This window comes from Lutra lutra, chromosome 17 (assembly GCF_902655055.1).
Source record: "Lutra lutra chromosome 17, mLutLut1.2, whole genome shotgun sequence".
Classification (NCBI taxonomy): Eukaryota; Metazoa; Chordata; class Mammalia; order Carnivora; family Mustelidae; genus Lutra; species Lutra lutra.
Genome location: NC_062294.1, coordinates 16,289,746 through 16,298,759, shown reverse-complemented (window position 1 = coordinate 16,298,759; position 9,014 = coordinate 16,289,746). Strand labels below are relative to the sequence as shown.

Sequence of the window (9,014 nt, the reverse complement as noted above, 5' to 3'; positions counted from 1 at the left end):
AAAGGGAAAATCAAGTCCAAAAAAAGTAACTGGAGATAAGATGTGGGGAGGGAGCTTCCTCCTCTCTCTCTGCCTGCCTCTCTGCTTACTTGTGATTTCTCTCTGTCAAATAAATAAATAAAATCTTAAAAAAAAAAAAAAAAAGGGCGCCTGGGTGGCTCAGTGGGTTAAGCCGCTGCCTTCGGCTCAGGTCATGATCCCAGGTCCTGGGTTCCAGCCCCGCATCGGGCTCTCTGCTCAGCAGGGAGCCTGCTTCCTCCTCTCTCTCTGCCTGCCTCTCTGCTTACTTGTGATTTCTCTCTGTCAAATAAATAAATAAAATCTTAAAAAAAAAAAAAAGATGTGGGGAGGGATCATGTAGGGCCTCATAGGTGACCATATACACCTTAGGTTTTACTCCTTTAATACACAAACAATTGTGAGCATGTTTGCTTAGTTCTTTTTCTTTTTTAAAAATACTTTATTTATTTGACAGAGAGACAGGGAAGGAGAGTGCACAAGCAGGGGGAGTGGCAGGCAGAGGGAGAGAAACAGGCTCCCCGCAGAGAAGAGAGCCCAATGTGGGGCTCCATGCAGGGGCTTACCTCAGAATGCTGGGATCATGACTTAAAGTGAAGGGAGACGCTTAACCGACTGAGCCACCCAGGCGCCCCTGCCTAATCATTTCTTTCTTTTGGTAAACATCTACTTAAATGCTTCCAAATCAAGGAATTCTTTCCTAATCCCTCTGGAATAAGAAAAACTTCATTCAGTGGAACTAGAGAAGTTTTAAAAGTTTTATAAGAGGAAATTAATATAGAGTTTAAGGTATTAAAGAGGCCTGTATCTCCATGAAATACCATCTCCTGGATTTGGAATGGGAATAGGAAAAGTAGCAGTGCTCAACCAATTTAATTTGCATGCATAATAGGATCCATCTAAATTTGAAAACCCAAAAATAACGATAATTAATTCGCAGTGCTTAAGGCTAATTAAGTGATTAGTATTAATTTTAGTTAATGGTGATTAAGAATGAAAAAACTGAGTCTTCATTCAACTTGTCAAAGCTGAAGGTCTATCCTATTAGTACAGAATGTTGATTTAAAATGTTCTTTAGGGATGCCTGGGTGACTCGGTGGGTTGGGCGGCTGCCTTCGGCTCGGGTCACAATCCCAGCATCGGGCTCCTTGCTCCGCGGGGAGCCTGCTTCTCCGTCTGACTCTGCCTGCCACTCTGCCTGCCTGTACTCTATCTCTCTGACCAAAAAAAAAAAAAAAAAAAAATCTTTAAAATGTTCTTTATAATTAATAAAATTCTGTTTTGTAAATTAAGGGAATGGGGGTTAGTCTGGCGTGGTGGGGCATTTTATGGACCCAACCGGGGGTTTTGAAGCTTTCCTATCTTAGCTTTATGTCACAAAAACAGATGCTCCATAAACGGCCACTTTTGTGTTTCTAGAGCCTAGAACGGTGCGTAGTACCTACTAGGCAGAGGGTTGCCAGATACATCAAGTAAAATTACAGAATGCCCAAATTTTTAGCTAAACAGCAAATATATATATATATAATATATATATAAATATATATATATTTAAAATATTTATATATATTTATAAAATATTAAATATATATAAAATATATATAATATATATTTTATAATATATATATAAAATATATAAAATATATATTAAATATATATAAAATATATATATATTTATAAAATATTTATATATATATTTAAAATATATATATATATAAAATATATATATATATATATATATATATATATATATATTTTGGCATCTATCATGGGAGTATTTATAGTATAATACTCTCATGCAGTATTTGGGGCACGTCTACATATTGCATAGTTAATTATTCGAAATTCAAATTTAACTAGGCGTCCGTACTTACGGGGTAACCCTAAGTAGCTCAATAAATACTTGCTGACTTGATTGGCCTCCTCTCACCTGTAAAATGGGGCTAATGATAGACCCGCCTCCGGGGTTGACGGAGTGAACGAAGCGCCTGGCAGACAGTGAGCCTTCAACTTATTTGCTTACTCCGGGACCATCTGGTGAGTGGGAACCCCTTCTATTTTGACATACACAAAGGACAAGAAGGCCGTCTCCCGGCCAAAGGCGCCCAAACCAGGCCTAGGTTGCCCACACCTGCGAGTCCGGCCGGCCTCTTCCGGGTCAGGTGACCGCGCGCGGTCACGTGACCCGGCCCGAGTGCGGGCGGTGGAAGGCGGAAGTGGGAGCGGAGTTGGGCGCCGCTTCTGTGGCCGCGGCAGGTAGCGAGCGCCGGTGCGACGGGCGCGGAGGGTGCGGCGAGCGGGCGGAAGGGCCGGGAGCGCGGGGCGGGCGGGGGGCGGGGGACGGCGCGGGGTGGGCCGGGGCGGTGCGGCCCGGGCGCCGGGGGGCGGCGGCTTCCTGTGGGAGGGGCCTGGCTCGGCGGTTCCGGCCTCCGAGGAGGGGTGTCCCGGCTCCCGCCCGAGCGGGGTGGGCGTGCGGCGGGCCGCGCGCGGGGGTGCTTGGAGGTTGGCCTGGAGGCAGCCGGGGGTGCGGCGGCCAGCGAGTCCTGCCGGAAGAGGGAAAGGAGCTTAGGTCCTAGGGATGAAGAGGCGTGACCTTTGTGGAGGGTTCGGGTCTGGAGGAAGGGGCGACTTGGGACTGAGCTGGAACGGCGCGCTTGAGTGTTTGACGTGGAGGGAAAGGAGAAATCAGGAAGAAGATGCTGTGTGAACCCCAGCTGAGAGTCTCTTTCTTCCTTTCTCTTCGGAAATGGTTGTTACCCGAGGCTTTGATTTTGGTCCCATTCAGCTTTTAAACTTCAGGAAGGATCACAGAATCTGGATCATTTTGTTTTCGTCACACCCACTTAGTCCTGGTTGGGTAGGGTTCCACTTCTTGGGAACCTAGCCCTTCAGATCATCTTTCTTTTAGATTTTCCCAGGTCTCATCAACTTCGAGCCTTAAAAAAAAAAAAGAGTGAGGGCACTTTGCTCTGACCGTAAAATGGCTTTTAGCCTAAACTATTGACCACGACCTAGCCCAGCATTACCTCAGCAACAGTGACTGCAGAAATCTTGGCCAGAGTATCTGTAGTGCTTTATGACTTTTCTTCTTTCTTCGGTTTAAATTATTTAGTTTCACTTATCATGTGACTGCTTATCTTGACAAAGTGTAACTAGGTAGGGTGACTGAATGGTCTCTTTTGTGTTTCTTAGTATTGTGACCTGAATCATGATTTTGATAATAAATACCTGTGTAAAAGCTGCTTCCCCTCTTTCTTCATGTTTACTAAAATTTGCAGAAGTGAAATGAATATGCCACATAGATGTGGTATAACTAGAGTGAATGTTCCAGCTGGACATTCACAGGAGCCGGAGTCGTTTTGGATTACCAGTAGGAAAAACAAAATGACTTTGCTGATATGTTATGAGTTAAAGTTCTTGGAGTATTTGACATTTAAAAATTATTTTCTTTGGCGGCCTTTGAGTTAGGTTGGGAAGGTATTATTCACATTTCGGAATGAACAACAGCCCTAAGGGAGAGGGACTTGTTTTTGTTGTTGTTGTTGTTGTTTTGTTTGTTTGTTTTAGCAGTTTATTGCTTTCTTTTTTACTGGTCTCTTTGTTCCTGCTAGACTGCACATCCTTCAAGGGTAGGGTTCATGTTGCATTTGGCTCCTACCCTAGTGGCTGGATATTGTGGGCACTTGGTAAATGTTTGGTGAATAAATAACTTTCTAGAGGTCACACAGCTCTAAGTGAAGGACAAGGGATTTGAACCCAAGACCTAGCTTTTCTCTTATCAGACCATTTTCTGTGTTATTGGTCCATATGAAGACAATGGGCATAAGAATAAGGCTTGCGTTGGCTTCTTAATCCCTTTTACCTAATGATGACTTCCTTGGTTACAAAGAGCTTTTACCAACATCTCAGGACCATGATCCTGTGAAGTTCAGGACTGTCCCTATTCCACAGATGAGGAAGGTGAGGCTTAGTGATGTTCTTGCTTTAGGTTCTAGAGCTAGTGACTGAGCAGGGACTCAAACCCAGGCCATGGACTCATTCTCTACCATTTACAGAAGGAGTATAAAGTTTTATTTTATTTTATTTTATTTTTTTAAGATTTATTTATTTATTTATTTGACACAGAGAGAGATCACAAGTAGGCAGAGAGACAGGCAGAGAGAGAGGGGGAAGCAGGCTCCCTGCTGAGCAGAGAGCCCGATGCGGGGCTCAATCCCAGGACCCTGAGATCATGACCTGAGCCGAAGGCAGAGGCTTTAACCCACTGAGCCACCCAGGCCCCCCTATAAAGTATTATTTTAAAGTATTTTTTCAAGTATAGAAAGTATGACATTTTAAGGAAAAAAGAGTATATATATCATGCCAAAAATTATGAATATGGAATGCAATTGAAGTTTAAAAAATTCCAAGGGGCACCGTAGGTGCCTCTTCCTGGGAGAACATTCTTTCATTCAGTGAGTATGTAAGTGCCTACTCTTGGAGTTGCACTGTCCAGTAGGGTTGCGTACTGGAGATCTGCGATGTAGTATAAAATACACGCCAGATGGGGCGCCTGGGTGGCTCAGTGGGTTAGGCCCCTGCCTTCAGCTCAGGTCATGATCTCAGGGTCCTGGGATCGAGTCCTGCATTGGGCTCTCTGCTCAGCAGGGAGCCTGCTTCCCTCTCTCTCTCTCTCTCTCTGCCTGCCTCTCTACTTGTGATCTCTCTCTGTCAAATAAACAAATAAAATCTTAAAAAGAAAAATACACGCCAGAGTTTGAAGAGTCAGTTTGAAAAAAAAAGTAAAATGTCATTGATTTTTTTCGAATGTTGTAAGAAGCATAATATTAATAAAATACCAACATATGCTACACTTGGTAACATTTTAAGTTTACTGGGTTAAATGCAGTATAATTGAAATTAATCTCACCTGTATCTTTCTACTTTTTAAAATGTGTTTCCTAGAAAATTAAAAATTATATTGGACAGTCCTGTTTTTGTTTTTAAAGATTTTATTTATTTGACAGAGAGAAATCACAAGTAGGCAGAGAGGTAGGCAGAGAGAGAGGAGGAAGCAGGCTCCCTGCTGAGCAGAAAGCCCGATGTGGGGCTTGAACCCAGGACCTGGGATCATGACCTGAGCCGAAGGCAGAGGCTTAACCCACTGAGCCACCCAGGCGCCCCTGGACAGTCCTGTTCTAAACACTGGGAATATAGTACACAAGAGTAGGAAAAACTCCTGCCCTTGTGGATCTTAAATTTTAGTGGAAAGGAACAATAAACAAAATAACCAAGTAAAGCGCATATTTTATTGTAATAAAAGGGGGAAGTGGGATGTGGAGTGTTGGCTGGGGCTGCAGTTTTGCATAGGGTCTTTAGAGATGCCTTCCTGGGAAGGTGACTGTTGAGTAATGACCTGAAGGAGGTGAGGGGAGGAGCCATGGAAGTGGGGACATTGTGGTCCAGGCGGAGGGGACAGCAAGTTCAGTAGCCATAAGTATGCACACCCCTAGCAGGTTTGTGGGCCAGCTAGGGGGCTCCGGTGGCTGGAGGAGTATGAGCAAGGGAAAGTAGGAGATTGAGGTCAAAGAGGTGTTGGGGGCAAGGGGAGGGATGGGCAGGTCATGGAGGGCCTTGCAACCCATTTTAAGGATGATGGGTTTTAGTCAGAGTGATTGGGGTCATTGGAGGGTCTTAAGCAGTGGCTTGGACACAACCCATCCTGCCTTTTAACAGGCTCAGTCTGGTTGCTGTGTGGAGAAGGAGTATAGAGGACCAAGGCTAGGGCAGGGAATTGAGTTTAGAGACCTCCAAGAGCCATGGGAAAGACACAGGATGGATAATGAGTTTTTAATGTTTAAATATTGGTCTTACCTGGCATGTATCGGATGCATTTTGTTTGCCAGGTAATCTGTTGTTTTACAGATTTAAAACAGAACCTCACTGAGGCGAAGTGATGTGCATGAGGTCATGTAGCTCCGACATGGAAGAACTGGGAGTTGAGTCTTGATCTTTGAGTGCAGAGCTCTTGCTTCCCTTAGTGACATACGTGGCGGTGGATACATGAACATAATCTCCCACTGGAAGCAAATCAGTGAGCTGCTTTTGAATGATTTTGAGTCACCATGGGCTGTTACAGATTCTGGAATTTCCGAGAGTTAGGAACAAAAGGGAAGTTCTTGTTTCCCTTAAAAATGAACCAATTGAATCTTTTTTAGAAAGTTGCAGGCCTCTGCTTCTCCCCATAAGGTTGTAAACAAACACTCAGTGATTTAAGTCAAGTGTTAATAACTACTTCTAGGAAAATACCAAATACTAAGGCTTGGCAGTCCTGACCTAGGGCAGGTCCCCTTCCTCTGTGTCTCCCATGCCTTTCGCTTCCTGTTTTCTTGTGCGATCTGCTTTCCATTCTCTTTTATTATTAGCCTATAATTCCACTGTACTTCCAAAGATATGACCTTCCCTGTCCCTCCCTCTCTGTTTTTATGTGCTTGGCCTTTTACCGATGTCATTTGGCAAAGTTTAATTGTGTTTGATTGTTTTTCAATGTGGGGCTTTGGAAAATGGAAGGTAACTCAATGCTGGCCAGAGAAAAGAGGCCAAGCAAGAAGAATTAGTGTTGGAAAGAGCTGGGAAAGCAGGAGAGTATGAAGGAAAGGGGGAATTTTTGAACAGACCCTTCTCTTCCACATTTTTAAAAAAGTGAATATAGAGTAGATCTGTAATTATAAGAAGCTCTGCCTGTTTCTACAACTGCCTAATTAGAATCTTGATGTCAGTGAATAGTTTTTGCCCTTCTTTGGTCCATGTGCTTCACAGGTCCTTTCATCTTGAGATCAGTGTTCAGTGGTTTCTTGACTCAAAGCTGGGTGAAGAATTTGAGGAATTGCAGAGTCTAGACTTTGAGCAACAAGGCTTGTATTTTAGTTAATATTGAAGAGCACTTACTGTGTGCTAGCCGCTTTCCTTGATTGGTCTCATTTAATCCCTACAGTAATCTTAGAAGGTAAGTAATATTCTTAGGTTCATTTCACAGATGAGGAATTGAGCTTTAGGGAGGGTGAGTAACTTGTCTACTATCACACAAAGGCTAGTGAGTGGCCCGACCTATTTGCCTCTAAAAATTGACTGGTCTGAAAGGTTCTCCTGCAGTTGGGTGAGAAAAAGCATCAGGTGCTTTAGATACTGCAAGAGCTATCCCTTGCTAAAGTTTATGCATGGTTGCTTTCTTGTGCCAAAAGCCCTTTGAAGATTTCTTTAATGGGGTCCCTCAGAGCAAGAGATCTGAGGTCCCAGATGACAGGGACCCCGTGACATTCCCCACTGTATTTCCAGGGCCTGGCGCAGAGTGGGGCCTATCAGCATTATTGAAAGACTGACCCTGGCTCTGGACTGGGCAGGTTGGAATGAAGGGTCCAGAAGAGGCACAGTCAGACAGCAGGCTGCCAGGCCCTGGAAAGGCAAAGGTGAATGTCAGGGGATCCCTTGGCCATTATAGTCCCCTGGTTTCAAGAATCAACCTGTCCTAGCCACCTTTTGTATCTGGAATCACAACTACGAAGCACAGTTTGAGCATGACCACACCTCCTGTGACTGCTGGGCTGCTTTCTTTTCGGAAGTTACTGGGGGCCTGGGAGTTGGGCCTCCAAAGAATGTGTTATGGGAAGAGGACTTTGAGTTTCAGCCTGATGTCATTTGAAATCTGGGTCTTCTAAAGCCTTTGCTGCTAATTGTATTAGTTTCCTCCTCCTCATCTGTTTAATGCATTACTATAAACCTGACCAACGTGATGGTTTAAAACAATGTTCTGGAGGCCTGAAGTCTGAAATCAAGGTGACAGTATCAGTATCGACAGGGCCTGATCCCTCTGGGAGTGGTGGGGTGGGGGGAGTGGGGGTGGGTGGGGTGGTATTGGTGGGATCGTGGGGAATTCTTTCTTTGCCTCTCTTAGTGGCTCAAGGCATTTGTTGGTTTGGAATCGTAGGACTCCGATCCCTGCTCGGCCTTCACATGGCTTCCTCCCCTGTGTCTGTGTGTCTCCTCTCTGTCTCCTATACGGATACTGCGCCCACTCTAAATTCAAGGTGATCTCATCTTCAGACCTTTAACTTAATTGCCTCTGCAAAGACCCTGTTGGAAAATAAGGTCACATTCACAGGTTCCAGGGAGTTATGCTCAGACATATGTTTTTGGGTGCCACAATTCAACCCCCTACTCTAATTGAATGTAAGATGGGATGTTCTTATTAAAATTAAATAAGAACATCATCCTATGACCTGATTTGAAGAGGAGCCTTTTTCTTTTCTGAATGTAAATTTTATTTATGACTAAAATAATACATGCACATAGTTTAAAGAGCCAAAGAGCCTTGTAAGACTGAGAACGCAACAACAGTTCCTGGCTTCGCCTCTGTTTGTCCTTGATTTTTGCTCTGTGTAGTCAGTGACTTTCAACTCTTAGTTTTCTTCTACTATTGACTTGTGCGTTTCTTTTCTTTTATTATTTTTTTCAGATTTTATTTATTTGTTTGAGAGAGAGAGAGCATGAGAAGCCGGGAGGGTCAGAGGGAAAAGCAGACTCCCCACTGAGCAGGGAGCCCGATGCGGGACTCCGATCCTGGGACTCCAGGACCATGACCTGAGCTGAAGGCAGTCACTTAGCAAACTGAGCCACCCAGGCGTCTCCCCCTTTTTTTTCCTTTCAAAGTGGGCTCCACACCCAACATAGGGCTTGAACTCATGACTCTGAGATCAAGAGTCACATGCTCTACCTTCCGACTGAGCCAGCAAGACATTCCAACTTCTGCATTTCTGAATGACAGTTTTATATTTTATATAAATCTTAGCCTGTCAGTTTTATCTACTGTCTTTTAACTATTGAAGGTGAGGATTTAGCCCTGTTTCTGGCCAGTCTCCACAAATACGGACTTCTACACACTTCCTTGTACCTCCACCTTGTGATTATTCCCACATCACAAGTTTTGATTAAGTTGTTTATGCTGTTATAAATATTCACAG

The 9,014-nt window shown here is 44.0% G+C and overlaps 1 protein-coding gene across 1 annotated transcript in view; it reads left to right on the top strand.

Annotated features, from left to right (window-relative positions):
* The first annotated feature begins 2,187 nt into the window (after positions 1–2,187).
* The window catches only part of WWP2 (WW domain containing E3 ubiquitin protein ligase 2), a 162,799-nt gene continuing 155,972 nt past the window's right edge, over positions 2,188–9,014 (top strand). The window contains exon 1 of the mRNA XM_047711107.1: positions 2,188–2,274. The gene's annotated coding sequence lies outside the window, so the exon portion shown is untranslated. The remainder of the gene's footprint in view (positions 2,275–9,014) is intronic.